The sequence below is a fragment of the Panthera pardus genome, unplaced genomic scaffold (genome assembly GCF_024362965.1).
Source record: "Panthera pardus isolate Hobbes unplaced genomic scaffold, ASM2436296v1 HiC_scaffold_20, whole genome shotgun sequence".
Lineage (NCBI taxonomy): Eukaryota > Metazoa > Chordata > Mammalia > Carnivora > Felidae > Panthera > Panthera pardus.
In genome coordinates, this window is record NW_026526766.1 from 11694764 (window position 1) to 11715674 (window position 20911).

The 20911-nt window shown below is 47.3% G+C and overlaps 1 protein-coding gene across 2 annotated transcripts in view; it reads left to right on the forward strand.

Annotated features, from left to right (window-relative positions):
* Nucleotides 1-1000: 1000 nt before the first annotated feature.
* The window catches only part of TJP2 (tight junction protein 2), a 129142-nt gene continuing 109231 nt past the window's right edge, over nt 1001-20911 (forward strand). For both annotated transcript variants that reach the window (XM_019463649.2, XM_053907787.1), the window contains exon 1: nt 1001-1221. The gene's annotated coding sequence lies outside the window, so the exon portion shown is untranslated. The remainder of the gene's footprint in view (nt 1222-20911) is intronic.

Below are 20911 nucleotides of genomic sequence, written 5' to 3' on the forward strand. Positions count from 1 at the left end.
CATTTTAACCATTTTTAAACATACAATACAGTGGCATTGAGTACAATTCATACTCGTGTGCAACCAATGCCACTATCCCTCTTCAGAACTTTTTCATCATATCAAATTGAAATCTGCACCCATTAAACAATAACTCCCCATCACCTTCCCAGGGTTTTTAACGTGACTAAATGAAAGAAGCACCTGCTTGCCACTTTCAGGCACTACGAAGCTTTCGCCTTCCAGGCCGAGCCGGGATTCATTCCCGTGGTGACTAAGCAGGCTCTCGGGTTAATGCTCCCCACACCTATTGTCCCAGCGGGAGGAACCGGTATTTCCGGATTGGGGCCTCAGACCCTGTGATCCCGGCTAAGGGCGAGGTTCATGGGGGAGGGGAACGGAAGCCGATCATAAAGGTTAACTTTCCACCCACATCACCAACCTGCCTCTCACCCCACTCCACCCCCAAACAGAAACAAAGACCCCCGCGCCACCAAACACCTACAATAATGGCGCACAACCATCCCTCCCGTGCTCTTTTGAAGGGTACTGTGGCTAACCCCTTCCAAGCTCACACTCCCGGGGAGGATCAGAAAGCCGACCAGAGAACGAATCAAGAAAGCAGCACAGCGAATCCCTTTTGCTCTAGGGCCGGAAGAAAGCTCAGTGGCAGTTTTGCGTACAAGGGAAGAGGCAGGGGAGTGGATTCCCAGGCTGGAGGGACTAGTAGCTCCTGCGGCCGCAGCTCCTGCCCCACCGCTGGGTGGCGCGTGCGAGCCCCCCCGCAACCGTTGCTTACACCCCAAAGTAAAGCTGCAGTAAGCTGCGTTTCCTGCCCTGGCTCGCGCAGCTGGCACCCGTGGGGACTCCAGGAAGGAGGTGACCGCCTCTGCCCACTCTCCTCCCCTCCGCGCCGCGGCTCTCTGGCTCTCTGCTGCCCACTCCCCCTGCCCCCACCCTGGATTTTTTTTTTTTTTTTCTTTCTCCCAAACCTCCAAACAGGAAATAGTTTGAGTCCACAATAGTACACAGGAGCAGCGACCGAGGCCACTCGTGCCCGCCCATTCCCCGGGCAGCGTCCCGCACTCCGACTCCGGCCAGGCGCCGCCAGCTACGAGCGCCGGCAGCGCACCGGACACCCGCCCGGCCGCCCGCACCGCGTCGGAGCGCGCCCCCGCGGCCCCGGGAGCCGCCCTCGCTCCGCGCTGGACCCCGCCGACTGCGGCCACCCCCAGCCCGCAGGCGAGTACCCTCCTCCTCCCTCCCCTGCCCTGCCCTGCCCCCGAGCGCCCGCCGCGCGGCCGCCTGGGCTCGGGCGTCGCCGGGATGCCTCCCTCCAGTCCCAGCCTGGAGAACTAGGGATTTGCGGGGTGTGGCGGGGCGCTGGCGCCCTGGATCGGCGTGCGGGCGGAGGTGAGGGGCAGCGAGAGCACAAGCGAGTTGATTCCCACCCCCACCCCCCCGGTCTCCCTGTGGATTCGGTGTGTACTTTACTGGGCCCTGATTGTTTCCTCTCTGGGCGTGCTTAGGGGACTTTTTGCCTCCCCGTCCTGCCGGGGACGATAGCGCATCGTGGGGTTTCTCTTGCGGGACTGTCGGCAAGTGGGCTCGAGTACGCACCCGAGGCGGCTACAGGTGCTTGGGAGTCACCGTCTTTTTCCTACCTGGCCTGGCGCCTTCACCAAGGAATGGGGACTGTTTCACTTTCTGTTGAGCCTCTCTTTAACCAGGTTAAAAGGGCCTCTGAGTTTCTGTTGCCAACGTTTGCGGTACGTGTAGGGGGGCAGGAGCTGGTGCCTGGAGGCCGAGGGAGGCGCTAGTCCGTTGCAAGCAGGTGGGGACTGCCAGTGGAGTCTCGGTCGAGCCTCAGCTGCGGGGCTTGCAGACCCCGCGCAACCGAGAGCTGGAGTGCACAGTCCCGGAGGTGCCCGCGGGCCAGAGCTACCCGCAGAGCCGCGACCTGTGCCCCTAGCGCCGCAGAGCCCTCGAGGGTTCCCCCGCCCTTCACGTTAACCTGCTGGGCGTTGTCAGTTTTCCAGGCTGCAGGGCTCTTCTATAGGGAACTCCGTCAAAGCGGAGTTGGAGATCTTTATGTTGGATAAAGGCCACCGAATTCCAGGCATTCTTCGAGCTTGGGAAGGGTATTTTAAGTTTTGAAGGCTGCCCGGAGGCTTTCTGTGAAGTTGCCTCTGTCGACTGCCCTTATCGTGGGTGGCAGATTCCTAGTCCGCGAGATGGGTGGATACACCTGGGAAGCCCCCTCTGTCAGGCTTTCTGGCCAAGATTCTCAACGCAGTTTTACAAATGGTGGGTGGTAGGTAATCCACGTCCTTAACCGATTCACTTGAAAGGTGCGACCAACCGTCCTCATGTCCTGGTGAGGAGACCGTGGTTCTAGATGACCATCAGACTGATTGGGCGATGGTGTTTTTACTCTGAAGCACTCTTGGGCCTTGCTGGTTGAAGTGAGGTTCAGGGCAGCAGCTGTATCACCTGGAGGCCTGTTAAAAGTGGACCCAGACCTGCTGATTCAAGATCCCCAGGGGATCGTTTCCATAATAATGTTTGAGAAGCATGGCCTGTTCAATGTGAAGACGTGAATTACAGTACACTTCCATACATTTTCTTTTTTTTTTTTTTTAATTTTTTTTTTAACGTTTATTTATTTTTGAGACAGAGAGAGACAGAGCATGAATGGGGGAGGGTCAGAGAGAGAGGGAGACACAGAATCGGAAGCAGGCTCCAGGCTCTGAGCTGTCAGCACAGAGCCCGATGCGGGGCTCGAACTCACGGACCGTGAGATCATGACCTGAGCCGAAGTCGGACGCTTAACCGACCAAGCCACCCAGGCGCCCCCCATACATTTTCATCAAGTCCTATGTTGGAACCTTCATTTTGCCAAACTAAGACAATTAAGTTGCATGGGGCACAGCCCCTCCTCCATCCATAGAGTCAGGCTCCTCAGGGACATTTGGATGTGTGGTTAGCATACTAGGCTGTGAATTTTTTGTTTCTGGATACCTTCATTCTTTGATTGTTGCTACTATGGTAAAATATGCATAACACGAAATTCACCATTTTAACTGTTTTCACACGTACAATTCAGCGGCATTAAGTACGCTCACATTGTTGTGCACATCATTATTCTCCGTTTCCAGAACCTTTGCATGGTCCCAAACAGAAACCCTACCCATTAGACAATACTCCCTTCTCTCCTCTCCCCAGCCCCTGAACTTCTGGATACTTTAAATGGTATATTTTGTAGGGTAGAGAAAACGTTGAATAGGAATGCAAAGTAAAATCATGTTCACAAAGTATGTATAAACATTTAGAGATTCCTGAGTCACTGTCCTGGTGGACATGGCAGTATAGCTCCAGGTTATTATTACTATTATTAAATTTTTAAATATATTTATCTTTAGGAGAGAGAGAGAGCGAGCATGAGCAGGGGAGAGGCAGAGTCTGGGAGACACAGAATCGGAAGCAGGCTTCAGGTTCCGAGCTGTCAGCACAGAGCCCAACGTGGGGCTCGAACCCAGGAACAGTAAGATCATGACCTGAGCCGAAGTCCGGCCCTTAACCGGCTGAGCCACCTAGGCACCCCTGAATAGCTTTTTAAAAAGTTAATATTTATTTTTGAGAGAGAGAAAGAGAGTGCATGAGAGGGGGAGAGGCAGAGAGAGAGAGAGGGAGACACAGAATTGGAAGCAGGCTCCAGGTTCCGAGCTGTCAGCACAGAGCCTGATGCAGGGCTCGAACCCACGAACCGTGAGATGATGACCTGAGCTGAAGTCGAATGCTTAACTGACTGAGCCCCCCCACCCCTAGCTCCCGGTTTTTAGAGTGCATATGATTTCTTTTAACAGAGACAACCAGAAACCCATGAGGGTTTCCTTTTTGTTTTGGCTGCAAAGGAATGGAGTTACTCGGGGCTCAAGCTGCTGTAATTAGCTAGTGCACATTAAAAACTAGATGCCTGGTGACATTTATCTCTGTGCTTCCGTTAACTGACTATTTTAGGTATCCTGTTTATATTGGGTTTATTATTTCTTTTTAACAGTGACTCAAACTCATTTGTGAATGTAGTTGGAATAAACCTTAAGGAAAAAGTTGTTGCTTGGGAAATAGGGGGAGAGGTCACAGCAAGACTTCAGAAAGAAGATTTGAAATAATTTTCCCAAATACCCCACACTATGTATTTTGTCTCTGCTTTCATGTTAAATGAGTCATCTGGTCCCACAACATTATTTCTAGTTGTAAAAATGTTTGTATAATTGAGAAAAGCTTGTAATAATGGAAGTCATTTGCCCGCATCTACTTAAGATTGTCCAGCTTGTGATTTGAGGACACGCTTTTCAGTGAGAACACAAATACGAATTGGCAAACTAATAAAAGTGGTTTCATTCATGAGCTAAGAAAGTCATTGTTATGGATCAAGAATGCGGTTTTGGGGGTGCCTGGCTGGCTCAGTTGGTAGAGCATGCAACTCTTGATCTCGAGTTTCTAAGTTTGATTCCTCGCCCGCCCCCCCCCCCCCCCCGTTGGGTGCAAAGATTACTTAAAAATAATATCTTAAAAAAATGTGGTGTCTAATCCATAAGTGATCAAGGATATTGGGAAGATTTCCTAAATAGCTGAGTAGTGGGAAATCCTTCAAATTCTTCCTAGATTCCTTTTTTTCTTTTTCTTTTTTTTTTTAAATTTTTTTTTTTTTAACGTTTATTTATTTTTGAGACAGAGAGAGACAGAGCATGAACAGGGGAGGGGCAGAGAGAGAGGGAGACACAGTATCTGAAACAGGCTCCAGGCTCTGAGCTGTCAGCACAGAGCCCGACGCGGGGCTCGAACTCACAGACCGTGAGATCATGACCTGAGCCGAAGTCGGACGCTTAACCGACCGAGCCATCCAGGCGCCCCCCTTTTTTTCTTTTTCTAAGACACTTGACTTTTCCTGTGTTATGACTTTTATCAGAATGAGCCTATTGACTTGTAGGAAGGAACTTACAGCTTCCTTTCGCTGAAAAATTCCTTTGAAATGATGAATGAAAGATAATTCAAATGGGTTAAGATTAGACAAACAATTCTCCCTTTTGAGGAGATTCTTATATTCACAGAAATGCAGATTTTTGTGAATTTTGTAAAGCAAAAGAGAAAAGGTTTCCCTTCCTCACTGTGTTCTCTTCTGAAATAGCAATGTAGTTCAGAGTTTTCTTTGGTGAACAAATGCTGTTTTGTAGTCTACACACGAGGAAAAAAATTCCATAGAACACGTCCAATGAATGGTTTTTTTCAGTGATGCCAGGGGAATCATTTGGGGAGTTTAGTAAAAATGGATGACGTTGGTCATCATTCTCCAGATCTGAGTAGCCTGGGTATTTGGAAGAACCCACCGGTCTCCAGAGGAGAGATCAAGGTGCTGACCTGTTTGATTTAGAGTCCATGCCTATTGTGAATCAGGTATTTTCAGATACATTCTCATTAAATCTTCACCATGACCTTGAGAGAGGTATTTCTTCTTTCCCCTCATTTTACAAATGAGAAAACTGAAGCCAGTTGTGATCTTCCTACTCTAGACCATGGTTCTTTCCACTGGTCTTCTATGTAGCATCGTCTCTACCTATAAATTCCCCTACATCTCCAAGAAACTGTGTATTCATTAATATCTCTTGGAACATGAGGTATTGGGTCCTCAGGCAAGTACGAAGATGAGCCAGTGAAGTAAATTCCAAGATAGCGAAGGATTTAAGAGCAAAGGGTTCTTTTCATGGTACCGCAAGACCCCTGATGAGTGATGAGTTAGATTATACTTGGCTTGAATGTAGCATTATTGTAGCTGGTCTAGCTTCCAGAAAAATCAAGACATGGGCATTCTCCTTATTGAGATTGGCCAGCGTGCTGTCTCTGCATACTGGCCAGCCAGTGTCTATGTGGAACCCTGAGACACTACAGACAGCATAGAAGAAAGGGCACAGGATTTAGGTGTGGGACTAACATGTACCCTGAACAGCCGACTGGGTAGAGTGAACTTCATATACTCAGAGTGTCCACATCCTGAAATATAAAATTAGGGGCATACTTATCTCCCTGTAAGTTTATAACAAGGAATCCAAAGTGCTGGTAAACTGTAAAATGATAGCAGAACCTATTTCATTTTCATTTGGGAGAAATTTATAATGCAAAAAAGACAGAAGAAGCTACATATTTGAGGTACCTAATACTTTTTAGTTCACTGAATCTGTTTGTAATTCTCTTCTCGCTTTAGGCCATTAAAAAAAATAATTGTATTGAGATATAATTCACATGCCATAGAATTCACCTATTTATGTATGTATGTATGTATGTATGTATGTATTTTTAAATGTTTATTTATGTTTGAGAGAGCGCAAGCTGGGGAGGGGCAGAGCGTGGGGGACTGAAGATCCAAAGCAGTGGGCTCTGTGCTGACAGGCTGACAGCCGCAAGCTTGATGTGGGGCTCAAACTCACTACCCCGAGATCATGACCTGAGCTGAAGTCGGATGCTCAACCACCTGAGCCGCCCAGGTGCCCCGCAATTCACCTATTTAGATCAACGCATTGCTTTTGAGTGTATTCGCAGAGTTGTGCAACCATCACCATGATCAAATTCAGGGCATTTTTATTGCTCTAAAAAGAATGCCACCCCGCCATGAACACTTTCCACCGTTTAGCTGGCACCTCACAATCCCTTACCTCCCCCTCCCTAGGCAACGACCACTCTACTTTCTGTCTACAGATTTGACTATTCAGGACATTTCATATAAATGAAATTACACATTATGTGGCCCTGCACGTTGCCTTCTTTCACTTAGCCTAATGCTTTCATGGTTTATATACAATGTGGCGTATATCAGTGCTTTATTCTTTTTATTGCCAATGAGTGTTCTATTGTGTGTGTCTGCCACATTTGGTTTATCCATTCATCTGTTGATGGGCATTTGAGTTGTTTCTACTTTTTGGTTATTAGGGCTAATGCTGCTGTGAACATTCATGTACATATGTTTTTATGGGGGCATCTGTTTTCGTTTCTTTTGGGTACATGCCTACAAGTGAAAACCATATAATAACTCTATATTTAACATTTTCAGGACCTGCCAGACTCCTTTCCAAAGTGGCTGCCCCACGTTACAGTCTCACCAGCAATGTAGGGAGGTTCCAACTTTCCAACACCCTCGTCAGCATTTATTGTTTGTCTTTTTTTTTTTTTTTTTTTTTTTTTTTTTAGCCATCCTCTTTGGTGTGGAGTGGTTTCGATTCACTTCTGATGGCTAATGATGTCGAATATCTTTTCACGTGCTTATTTCTCAGGCCATTTGTTCTTGACTTTTTTTTTTTCTTTTATTCTTTTTTAAAGGAAAACTAGACGGAGAAAGGAAAATCAGTTTTGAATAGATTCCCTAAGTTCCGTGGTTTATAACGCTGAAAATGTAAATTGAGCCCTTTGCATTTCTGAAATTAATTTCAGTGTTGGGTCATCTATTTATTTGCTGTAGGGCCTCGTGCATGTGGTACCTGATGTTCCAAAGGATGTGAGGGAAGAATTAATGAATACATAGTTTCTCGGAGATGAAGGGGAGTTTAGTAGGCAGGGACTTATTATTCTACATGCTGACTTAATGCTCACTAAAAAATCATGCACCTCTCAAATGTTAATAACGCACCACATGTGTGCATGCCAAACACACCAAGAAAATGCGTTGGTGCCAATGGTGAATGTTTTAACTAAATGATGAATATTTGGGGCGCCTGGGTGGCTCAGTCGGTTGAGCGTCCGACTTCGGCTCAGGTCACGATCTCGTGGTCTGAGTTCGAGCCCCGCGTCAGGCTCTGGGCTGATGGCTCAGAGCCTGGAGCCTGCCTCCGATTCTGTGTCTCCCTCTCTCTCTGCCCCTCCCCCGTTCATGCTCTGTCTCTCTCTGTCTCAAAAATAAATAAATGTTAAAAAAAAAAATTAAAAAAAAAAGATGAATATTTAACTAAAATATCATTTGATACTGTGTGGGTTAATATTTGCCCAGTCTACTTATGAAAATATACAGTCATAGGCTTTAAAAATCATATTAACACATTTGTATATATACAAGACATTGTTTATATTTTATTGGGGTGCTCTTCATTTCCATGTACCCCCCCACGGAGGGCATGCTCATGGACGTTTTTGCAGGAGTTCGTTCATTTTGTTCTTTCCTTCCCACGCTGCATGGCAATGCTTTTCTCTGTAGCCATGTGGAGAATTCCCTTCATGCTCTATAGCCACAAATTAATCATGAATTTTCAAAATACCTGTTGCATTTTGGAGGCCCACCATATGGAACTTGGGTTGTGCTTTTACTTGTGTTACTGGTAAATGTGGGTAGCATGAAGAGAAGCAGGGAATTGGGCTGCATTTGAGACTTGTCTGAGATAGCTGCGGGAGTGAGTAGTGCAGGGGATCTCAAACCTTAGCCTGCCCCTGAATGCCTGGAGGGCCTGTTCAGACACATTATCTCCAGCCCCACTCCTTGAGTTTTTGGCTTCTGTAAGCCTGGGGTGGGGCTTGAGAATCTGCATCTCTAACAAGTAATCAGGCGATGCTGCTGCTGGTCTGGGGATTGTGTTTTGAGAACCAGTGGTTTGGAGGCATTTGGAAGTGTCAGCCTGGAGCTGGAGTGAGGGAGGGGACAAAGCTGGAGGTCAGCTGGCACCCTGTGCATACGGGAGCTTGGTGGAGCCAGGGGAGTGGGTACCATCCCAGGGAGGCACACATAAGTGCTGGGAACTGAAACGTAGGAATATGGAGAGGAGAGGTGGGTGGAGAAAGAGAAGCCTCTGGGATCGGGAAGGAAGGGGCAGAAGGCTCAGAGGAGACCAAGGCCAGTTGACGCCCACAAACTCCATTTAAACAGGGGAGTAAGGGCATGTCTGGGGTGTGGGTTGCAGAAGGGGGAGGGTTGGGCTGTCCCTGGCTAGTGGGTGCTGTAGCTGTATGGGCGGGGGGTGGGAGCTGGGGGGGGGAGGGTGCTGACCTTTCCATCCCTTTCAGAAAGTCCAGCATTACTGGGTAGTGGGGTATGCTGCTTGGGACCGCAGGGTCAAGCGTGAACTTTCCTCGTAAGATCAGGAGCCCCTTTAGTCCTGCAGGCCACGTCCTGGAGTCACAACTGACTGCTCTCCCTCTTCTTGCCTGTCACTGCTAATCATCATCAGCCTAGAACCTAGGTGAGCTTTGTCAATAAGAAACAAGAGTCCTGGGGCGCCTGGGTGGCTCTGTCGGTTGAGCATCCCACTTTGGCTCAGGTCATGATCTCGCAGTCCGTGAGTTCAGGACTGGCGTTGGGCTCTGTGCTGACAGCTCAGAGCCTGGAGCCTGCTTGGGATTCTGTGTCTCCCTCTCTCTGTGCCTCTCCCCCACTTGTGCTCTGTCTCTTTCTCTCTCTCTCTCAAAAAAAGCAAGAGTCCTTTGTGCAGGTAGTGACCTTGAAGTTTACTTTTCTTCCTTTCGTGTATTTGCTGGTCAGCTTAATAGCTTTAGGATCTGTGCTACCACATGTCTAGTCTCCTTAGCATGACTGGGTATAAGCCGATTCAGAGAGTGGGTGCTGATAGTCTGTGTTGTGAAGGTCAGGTTTGCTGCAGAAGAGAAATCCAAGAAGGGCCGTGGCAGTCTACTGCGGTCGGGTCTTCTGAAACTTCTGGGACGACCCTTCCTGCTGGTTTCATGCAGCTGAGACAAACATCCCCTATTTTAGTTTACATTTTAGTTTCAAGGAATCTTCATTGTATCTTAGGATGTAGAGCATTTCTCTTGGGTTTGGGAAGGAGGCCAAAGCTTGCCCATGTTGCCATTTGGGGGCATCTGTTGTGAGCAGGGGAGAGAGTTTATCATCTGTAGCTGTGAGCTTGCTGCTCAGCTCTGCCTGGTCGGCCAGGAGCTGAGCGAGCGCCTGTCTACTGCAGGCTCGTCTATCCGCCCCCGGTCCCCCTCAGCCAGTTGCACACTTTTACATTCCTGCCTGGCCCCTGTGGGCTCTGGGTGTGTGAGTCCTGTCACCCACCGGCAGGACTGGACAGGAGGTATTTCACAACTCTGCTCCTGTGCCGAGACAGTGCACCCCAGCTTCAGTGATTTGTAAGAGGACTCACAGGACTTAGCACACAGTTGTCATCGCTATGATTGTTACAGTAATGGACGCAAAGCACAATCGGCAGGGGGAAAAGGTGCACAGAGCAGAGTCTAGGACTTGCTACGTCGGCATCCTCTGCACGGCGCTCACCAGAAGTTCAGGCTCCCAGATGGAAAGCTCGTCTTAGGATAACTTTACGCTGTTTATGCGAACAGTTCAGGGAGAGTGAGCCACTCTTATCAGCCCTGGGAATGGTGGAAGACTTCCCCAAATCCAACTTTCCAGACTCCGGCCAAGGGCCAACCTTGTAAGCAGTCCTTTCAAAGGATGTTGACTATTTTGTGCACCGATGGGGAGGACGATGGAAGGTGAGGGTGGTGACAGAAGCCCCTGTGGCTGGGGAAAGGGTCCGTCCACCAGTCCGTGAAGCTTCGGAGTTCTGGGCTGCGGGAGCCTTCCTCTGTCTGACCAAAGTGGGAGAGGGCGGAAGTGAAGTTGGGGTTTGCACTCAGATCTGGGTTTCGGGATGATAATAACTGGGATTCCTTCACCACAGGGACAAGGAAGGCTGGTAGGACACATTGCAAAAGAATTCAAAGCCCTGTTCATTCATGCGCTCATTCATTCTTTTTATTATAACTTTTTTTTTTTTTAGGTTTTATTTATTTAAGTAATCTCTGGATCCAACATGAGGCTCGAACTCATGACCTTGAGATCAAGAGTCACATGCTTTTCTGATTGAGCCAGCCAGGTGCCCTATAACTATTTTTTTTTTAAAGTAATCTCTACTCCCGGGGCACCCGGGTGGCTTAGTCGGTTAAGCATCCGACGTTGGCTCAGGTCCTGATCTCATGGTTTGTGGGCTCGGCCCCATGTCAGGCTCTGTGCTGACAGCTCAGAGCCTGGAGCCTCCTTCAGAGTCTGTGTCTCCCTCTCTCTGTCCCTCCCCTGCTCGCACTCTGTCTCTCTTTCTCAAAAATAAACATTAAAGAAAAACATTAAAAAAATAATAAAAATTAAAAAAAAGATCTCAACTCCCAGCATGGGACTTGAACTCACAACCCCAAGATCAAGAGTTGCATGCTGTACCTACTGAGCCAGCCAGGCGTGCTCCCCCACCCTGCTCATTTGTTCTTTTTTTAATGTTTATTTATTTTTGAGAGAGCGCAAGTGAACAGGGGAGGGGCAGAGAGAGAGGGAGACAAGATCAGAAGTGGGCTCTGTGCTGACAGCAGAGAGCCAAGGCGGGGCTCGAACTCACAAACCTCGAGACCATGACCTGAGCCAAAGTCGGACGCTCAACCGATTGAGCCACTCAGGCGCCCCTCATTCATACTTAACACATGCTCTTGATGCCTGTACCCTACCAGGCAATGCCCCAGGTGCTGGGGATACCATGGGGAGCACAGCAGAGTCACTGCCCTCATGAGACCCACCCTCCAGAGGGAGACAAATAAGTGGCAATTACATTTCATTATGCTGGTGACACACCAAGGGCCCCGGGGCGCCTACCCGGGCTTAGTGGGTGTAAGAAGGCGTGAGTTTTATAATCACACCAACCTGGATAGGAACCACACCTCCACTGCTTATTACCTGTGTGCCCATGGGCAGATTGCTTCCTCACTGGGTGCCTGAGTGTCTTCCTCTGAAAACGGAGATTTTATGATCACTTCTTAAGGTGCATGTGAAAATCCAACAAGGTGATGCGTGTAGAACACTTATCCCAGTGGCTGGCACGTGGATATGTTGGCTATGTAATGCTTTGGTGACATCTAGGCAAGGGGAAGACTGCGTCAGCTGGAGGGATGGGCGTCTGCCCTTACCCTTACTCTGTGTGGAGTCTGATGCCGGCCTCCCTCCAGCCCTGGGTGCAGAGGTCCTTGCTCTGCTTACTGGTCTGAGAACATTCTTTGCTGTCTTGCTTTTCTGGTTCTTGGGGATACTTTCCCCTCTGCCCGAGATGCCTCAGATCCCTTTGTCAGCCTAAGGAGTATCTGTGCATATTATTAAGACCTAACCCAAGTAATCACCTTCTCTGTGAAGGTTTTCCCAAGCCAAGACGCTCAGACAAAACCGTCCCGTCTCTCCGTGGTCCCACGGTCACTCACATCCCTGTTACAGCATACAGTTATTTGTCACTCCATTAGACTGGCTGATTCTTGAAGGCAGGGGTGCTTGGGTATTGTATTGGGTCCAGTGTCGATCAGTGTTCCATGGGGGGTGGCTCAGTGGTTGTTCAGGGGGTGAATGAGTGAAAGAGTGTTGGGTTGGACTAGAAGACTCAGTAGGAAATAGACGTAGTGTCAGCAAAATAGGCCTCTGCCCTCAGAGTAGAGCTTACAGTCTAGAGGGGGAGGCAGATGATAAACAGCAATCAAATAATGTAATTAGAGACTGAGAAGTGACACAGGATAACAGTCTGGCCCAGAGGCAGGTACAAGGGCAGCTGGAACAGAGGGAGAGAGGCAAGGTCCGAATGTTGATGCCCCGAGCAGTGTGCACTCACCTTCTGGAGCCTGGGTGGTGTTGGAGGCTAGAAGGACTGGTCAGGCAGAGGCCACACCAGGAGAGCCAGGAGTCCTCCAGAGGGGAATAGACGGGCAGAGCAAAGACTACCAGCGCATCAGCTGGCAAAGGGCAGGGCCGAGAGGAGAGCTGAGTGGACGCTTGGGAAGTTGAAGAGGTCCACTCCAGAGCACTGAACGTGGGTCGAGGAACTCAAGGTTGATCGAGGAAGTATCACCCATTGAGCTGAGAGATCTGTCAGAGCTGGATCTGGGACCTTGGTCCATTCAGGCTTCCGTAACAGGATACCACAGCCTGGGTGGCTTTGACAGACATTGATTTTTCACAGCTGTGGAGGCTCTGAGCGTGAGATAAGGGTGCCAGCAGGGCGGAGTTCTTGGTGAGGGCCCTCTTCCTGGCTTGCAGAAGGCCGCCTCCTCTCTGTGTGCTCCCACGGTTTTTCCTAGGTGCGTGTGCACAGAGAGAGAGAGAGAGTGATCTCACTCTTCCTCTTCTAGTGAGGGCACCTACCCAGTCATGAGGATCCCACCTTCATGACCTCATCTAAACCTAATTTACTTCCCAAATATAACACATCCAAATAGCATCACACTAGGGATTCGGGCTTCAATTTAAGAACTTTGGAGGCATGTATTCAGGCCATAGAACTGGGGTCAATAAATATTTGCTGAGTAAATAATAAATAATTGTGGCTAGTACTTAGCCCTTCCTGTGCTCTAAGCCCTAAGAGTTTTGCATATGTTCATAAAATTTCATTCTCACGGAACCTTAAAATGTAAGTGCTATTATTATGCCCTATTTACAGATGAGGAGACGAGGCCCTGAAGAGTTTAAAAGATTTGCCAAGGTCACTCAGCTAATTAAGTGTGAAGCTGGGATTCAAACACAGGCAGTCTGGTTCTAGAGTGCTGGGACATTATACCTTGCTGCTTCTTAATTAGGAATCAAACCCAACATCATTGGGTATCTGTCTCATATGCTGGTTCCTGAGCAAAGAGAGGCACTAGAGATACAAAGATGAATGGGACAGGGGGCGCCTGGGCAGCTCAGTCAGTTAAGCATCCAACTTTGGCTCAGGTCATGATCTCACGGTGCATGAGTTTGAGCCCTGCATGGGGCTCTGTGCTGACAGCTCAGAGCCTGGAGCCTGCTTCGGATTCTGTGTCTCCCTCTCTCTCTCTGCCCCTCCCCTGCTCTCGCTGTCTCTCTGTCTCTCTCAGAACTAAATAAAAACATTAAAAAAATTAAAAACAAAACCAAAGATGAATAGGACATTGTACCTACTTTCTGGGCCATCATAAAATGCTCAGGGAGACAGACGTATAAAATCAAAAACTTTTGAAGTCTATTCAAATGTGTTCAACCCAACAAGGAACTTTCTGTTACCTTCCTAGAGTAAGTACATAGAACCATTCTCAGAGGTAACTGTTTTCCTATTTCAAATGTGTCTGAGGGTTGAAGTGCTCACCAAAAATCTGTTGTTTAGGGAATAGTGAGCTGATTCATCAAATTAACATCCATTGTTTAGTTTTGGTAACGTGTATAGTATAATAAGAATAATTAAATGGTGGTAACAGGTACCCTAAACTTTGTAACACTGTCAAGATTCAATTTGGAAAAAAACAGAACCACTTATGTTAACAAAATTTTTTTAACAAAAATTTTGAATAATTTCAAAATATATTATAGGGAAATTTTAAACAAAATGACTTGGAAATCTCGAGGTGTTTCAGGATCCTGGATATTAGGGGCACATGGAAGCTTAGTGAACCCAGGAGGTAACTCACTTCTGTTTTCTGGATGAGGCGCCTCAGGGAAAACCCAACCCCTGAAGGGGAGGATTGGGAGGACAGTGACCTTGGTGGGGAGCCACCTTGGTGATGGTGGGGGTGGGGCTTACTGGAGAAGGAGAAAGAAGAGGATGTTTTATTCCCACAAACTCCACATTGGGATCCCCTGGAAAGAGCACATTGGCAAAGAGGAAGGAGAGGGAAGGGGAAAGTGTGCAGCCAGGGAAGGGTCTCAGGGTAGGGGGTGACACCCTCCCGTCTCAGTGGAACCAGGCACCCAGGGATCCAGGGACCAGGGAGCAAATGCTCTGTCCCGATCGTCAGGTGCATGGGGATCCACTCTAGAAGGCACTAGAACCGAGTAGGGACGAGTCAGACCTGGCCTGGAATATTGACTCTGCCACTTGGGCGCCGGGTGACCTAGGGCAGGTTTCTCAACTCTGAGCCTTAGTTTCCTCTGCGTCAAAGTGGGGGGCGATAGTATTCCTACCTTCCTGAATTGATGTGGCTCAAGTTTTGTTGCCTTTTTGGTTATTCTTTGTCTCAGGTCTGCAACCTCCTGTCTTGAACCAGCCTCCCCCACTCTCAACCAAGGATCACGAGCTCTTTTTTCAAGGGACAGAATCTGGTTCTGAGAAGAAAGGGTCTTTCCAGGTTTTCAGGGTCTTTGACTGTCTTTCTGTAGAGCTCAGCTCTTTGAATTCTCCACCCGTCTTGTCATTTGCTTCAGACCGTTCGTCCTCTGGCTCTGCCCCCACAGGTCATAACCCACCAAGATCCATTTCTTTTTCATTTCCTCTCCTGAGGGATTTGGACCACCTTTCAGTTCAGGCTTGCTCAGTCTGGCTTCCTTAAGGTGACCTGTCCAGTCTGCTTTGCTCTTTCTCTTCTGCCACAGTGTGGGTGTAGCTTGATTTTTCTCTCCATCTCGGGTGGTCAGATACATGCTTGATTCTGGAACATCGGTCAGTTTCCTCCTGGATCTCCGTGCCTTTTTGTGAACATAGTCTCCATCTCCTGATTCCACCTTACCACCCTGTTCTCTTCCACAAGAGAAGCTGACCTTGAGTGAGTGAGGGTTCCAGCAGCTCCAGCAGACCGTTGCTCTGACCACCCCCCCGCCCCCCCCCCCACTCGGGCAGAGTGCTGTCTGCACATCCCCAGTCTTGGTCAGCTGCGCGTAATAGTTTTAAGTGCGATTTAGCTTCTTGAACTCGTGTTTTTATGGATCCGGCTTCTGCTTCCAGAGACCGGCTCATTTTCAAAGTATTAGACATTGGTTCCTTTTGAACATGGAGTATTTTTTTTTTTTTTTCCTAGCTGGTTTGCTATGAGGCCACTGCTGGACCAAATCACAGGCTGGATGTGTCCAGGCCATCGGGTACTTCTGGGCTCTTGTCTTTTTCCATCACGGGGCAAAACTTCATGAGAGCTTGACATTTTTTTTTTCACTGTAGGCAGCGTTATGAGTTGAACTGTATTCCCCACAACCCCCCCCCCCCCCCCAAATTCATATGTTGGAGTCCTAACTCCTAGTACTTCAGGATGTGACTTTATTTGGAGATAGGGTCTTTACAGAAGTGATCAAGTTAAAATGAGGGCATTACGGTGGGCCCTAATCCAATATGACTGGTGTCCTTTATAAGAGGAGGAAGTTTGGACACAGACATGTACAGAGGGAAGATCATATAAAGACACAGGGAGAAGACAGCCATCTGTAAGTCAAGGAGAGAGCCCTGCCTCATGGCCCTCAGCAGGAACCAGGCCTCGGGTGCCTGGGTGGCTCAGTCAGTTGAGCCTCCAACTTCCAAATTCCGCTCAGGTCGTGATCTCACGGTTCCTGAGTTTGAGCCCTGCATCTGGCTGTCTGCTGTCAGCGCAGAGCCTGCTTCGGATCCTCTGTCCTCCTCTCTCTCTGCCCCTCCCCCACTCACCCTCTGTCTCAAAAATAATAAATGCATTTCTGTTTTTTTAAAAAAAGAAGGAACCAACCCTATCAACACCTTGGTCTTGCACTTCCAGCCTCCAGAACTAGGAGATAAGAAATAAATTGTAAGATTTCTGTTGGGTGAGCTCCCTCGTGTGTGGTACTTTGTCACGGGAGCCCTAGCAAACTAATACAGGAAGAATAAGAAATTCTGCCTGAAGCCAAGTGAACTAATGGCTAACAAAGCAGCCATCACAGCACGGTCCGCCTTCTCCCACCGATATCCCGGGAGAGCGAGCCTGAGGCTCACATTATCAGGTTCACACTCAGCAGCGTCCGCCGGGTTCACTACGATTAGAGCTTCGGGACTGGACAAAGCTCCTCCGTGGGCCCCACTCTGAGGCTCTGCGTCCAGCTCAGCCACAGCCCTGACCACTGAGCAGGACTCTGCCTGGAACCCAACCTGTGTCTGACAACCCGGGAGAGGGCCAGGGCCAGGTGCGGGCCCATGGGAAGTCAGCCCCCTCAACTGCCACGACTCCTTTCTTTTACTTAATTCCCTTCCATGGCCCAGAGGACCCACCCTGTCCTCTGTACTTGGCTAAACACATCGTTCAAATTTATCATGGTTCCAGTATGAATAGATTGAAGCAGAAAGTATTTGAGAGATGAGAAGGAGCGTTTACCCCGGTCTGGTGTGTGTGTGTGTGGGGTGTTCCACCAAAGAGAGCTTTCTGGAAGAAATGAAGCTGCAACTAGTTAGCAAGGAAGAGAGAACAACACACACGTGCATGGCATTTACTACAGGGTGCACGTTACATGTGCTGAATGCTTGACACGCAATGACCGATTTCGTTTTTAAAACCACCCTGTGAGGTCAGTGGTATTATTAACCCTATTTACAGATGACAAAACTGAGGCAGTGAGACACTAAATGACTTGACCAAGATCACAGAGCTAATTAGAGGTGGAGCTGTACTTCAATCCCGGGGCACTGTGGCGCCCCAGTTCATGCTGGGGAGTGGAAGGGTGTGTCCGCAGGGGAACCGTGGGATTGTGTGCACTCCTCTTTCCAGCTTCTGGCAGCCGACTGCTGTCTCTCAACACTTCAGAGCTGGTGCCGTCCCTACCAAGTTCCAGGGACTCCGTCCCTTTCCTGAAATCGCAGAGCAGAAGTGACTTAATATCCCCTTAACCCGCCTAATGGCCAAGCCCCTCTTGACTTAAGTCAGCTCCTGTGGTGTTCTAAATTTTGGGCAATGCCTTCTCCCTAATCTGCTCCCAGGCAAGAGAACTGCCAGAATCCTACAACTCTAGGATCAGATTAGAAACGTAACATGAACACAGTTTCTACCAAAAACAACAGGGAGCAGATTTCCCACACATGCGGAGTGGAAAGTTTATTTCTTTGGAATGAGGAATCCATGAATTATTGCATATGTGCGTTATTTGGGAGCAACAGTTCATTAAGTGATTTTAATGTTGGCTATTAATTGTTAAGTAGCAGAGGCTAAAAATCTGGGAACTATTGTAAGGGAGAACTTCCTTAGTTGGTGGGTACCACCCGAGCTGAGCCCCAAGACCCTCTGTTCTCTTTTTTACGATTTCCATCACTCACTCCAGCCCCTGGGTTCTTGTTACCTTCAGCCAGCCTGTTTTGCAGCCCGTTTTTTCCTACAAAACCACGCAGCCTTGGGCTTTTCTCTTTCACTGTGTGTTGAAGGAAGTTATAGCTGCAAGGGAGGGTCAGAAGTTTGTAAGTGCACCTTGTTCTTGCCTGCAGAGAAATGAGGATAGAGGAAGGTTTCTTGAAGAGGTCTTTGGGAAAGGAAAAAGGACAGATGTCAGGGGTGAAAGGGAGGGAGGGACGAGATGATACGCATTGAATGCACCCCTGTATTGCAATCTTATTCCAGTTTTATAGGTGATGAAATAGGTTCAGAAGGGTCATGTAACTTGTTAGAGATCTCAAGGTGTTAAACAGCAGAGGTGGGATTCAGATCAAGCCTTCCCGTTGAAATGCAGCTCTCTGGGGCTGGTATACTGGGCACCATGGGACGCTGGGACGATGGCTTCTGCGTCTCACACCAGGAGAACCTGGAGGGGGCAATGCAAGAAATAGAAAAGGGAGGGGGATGCAAGAGGAGGCCGCGGGCCGGGCGGGGGCGCTATTTCAGATATTGGTTTGGGTGGAAGGACAGGATGAGAAGGACAGATCTGGTGGCATCCAGTTGAAGGTGATAGTTTAAATAAACTCAGTAGCGAGTGCATTCTGAAGATGGCTGTGAAGAGGACAGGCTGGTTTGGGCAGAGGCGGGTGAATCTAGGGGAGCCACAACTAATCTTGAACTCTTTGGTAATTCTTTTACATCCTGTGGCCTGTTTTTCTTAGTGTTCTGGTAAGTCAGCTGAGTAGCAAATATGTAGATATGTGTGTGTGTGTGTGTGTGTGTGTGTGTGTGTGTGTGTGTGTGTATGTAGATGTAGATAATATGAAGACATTAAGGGGACAGAAAATATGACTTGCATAAAGTCATATGGTTTATTTGCAGTAAAGCTTAGGAAAAAAAAAGAAAAGAAAAATAGCTATTTCCCTGACTCTTCTATTTTAGCAAAGGCTTTTTCCAGCTCCCTGAAAAGCAGACCACACCCTATAAAACAGCCCATTTGGGGCATCAGTTCATTTCCATTTTTATACTTCTAAAGAAACAGTTAAAACACCCAGTGAAGAAGGATGTCCCCTGGTTTTCCTCTGGCAGAAATAAAGTAGAAATAACCGGTTCAAAGGGAACGTCAGTCCGATCTGTGTACTTTTATGTTCAACTTTAATCATTCAGATTCAAGTATCCTTGATTATCGTGACTTAAAAGCTCTTTTTGGATCATGTAGACGTAGACATAAAGTCATTTTTTAAATAGGTAAGTGATTTTTAAGCAGACAGCTGTAGTTGTAAAGCGTTTCTAGAACTCTAAGGGAATCAACTAAATAAATCCATATTTCTAAAGAATTTCTAGATTTATAAAGAAAATGATATGAAGTACACATCTGGATGGGGTATTTGGGCTACATTTGTGCTTTCTGTGTTGTTGTCCATTATGAAGGTGTTCACACAAAGATGACATTTATTTACTTATTCATTTATTTTTAATTTAATTTTTTATTTTTAAAAATTTACATCCAAATTAGTTAGCATATAGTGCAACAATGATTTCAGGCGTAGATTCCTTAGTGCCCCTTACCCAATTAGCCCATCTGCCCTTCCACAACCCCTCCGGTAACCCTCAGTTTGTTCTCCATATTTACGAGTCTCTTCTGTTTTGTCCCCCTCCCTGTTTTTATATTATTTTTGTTTCCCTTCCCTTATGTTCATCTGTTTTGTCTCTTAAAGTCCTCATATGAGTGAAGTCATATGATTTGTGTCTTTCTCTGGCTAATTTCACTTAGCCTAATACCCCCAGTTCCATCCACATAGTTGCAAATGGCAAGATTTCATTCTTTTTGATTGCAGAGTAATACTCCATTGTAAATATATACCACATCTTCTTTATCCATTCATCCATCGATGGACATTTGGGCTCTTTCCGTACTTTGGCTATTGTCGATAGTGCTGCTATAAACATGGGGGTGCATGTGTCCCTTTGAAACAGCACACCTGTATCCTGTGGAGAAATGCCTAGTAGTGCAATTGCTGGGTAGTAGGTTAGTTCTATTTTTAGTTTTTTGAGGACCCTCCATACTGTTTTCCAGAGTGGCTGCACCAGCTTGCATTCCCAAGATGACAATTTTTTTAAATGGATAAATAAATAAATGATAAAACTGAACACTCTCATTTATGGAAGGAAAGCACATTCTTTCTTAATTATTTGCTAAGGCAGAATTCTTTTCCTCATGAAAGACGCAGTTTGAGTTTTGCATGAGGTCATCATAGATTAGAATCACTTCGTAAGAGCTGTATGTTAAATGCGTAAAAAATTCCTACAGAAAACGAAACTTTAAACAAAACGTGCCGTTTATGAAGTTTCGTGTCACTTTCACCCAAGTAAAACAGCTTCCACCGGGTAGCAAGTTTAACTTGATTTTTTGTCGCTGTTGTTAAGCTCAGGTTTCATTTCTTACTTTGAGAGGGCAGCGTAGTAAGTTTTATCACGCGTCATTAGAAATACAATTTGTCAGAACAAAGACTGTTGTGTAAGTATAATTACATCTTCCTGTATGATTAAATGAGGGCTGTATTGTAGCTTTTCTCAGCCGCGGCAGCTGTAGCAAACCACGTTCAGCCCATAAAAGAATTCCTGTGACTAACTGGTACTAATTGTTTACAGAACCGCCAGTGGGAGTAATATTCATGAACACTCTGGAAATGAAATATCCCAAGACCAAGTGGTTTATCCCTTGTTGTCACCACTCTGTAGTGGTTAGATTATATTAATTGTATGACCAGGCCAAGTGAAGCGAGAGTTCTTAGTTTTTTGTTGTTGATATGGAAAGGTAACTGCATTCCTGTGTTTGGGCCTCTCATCTTGTAAATGGGAAACTGAGGCTTCAAGAGCTGTTGAAGGCTTATGTAAG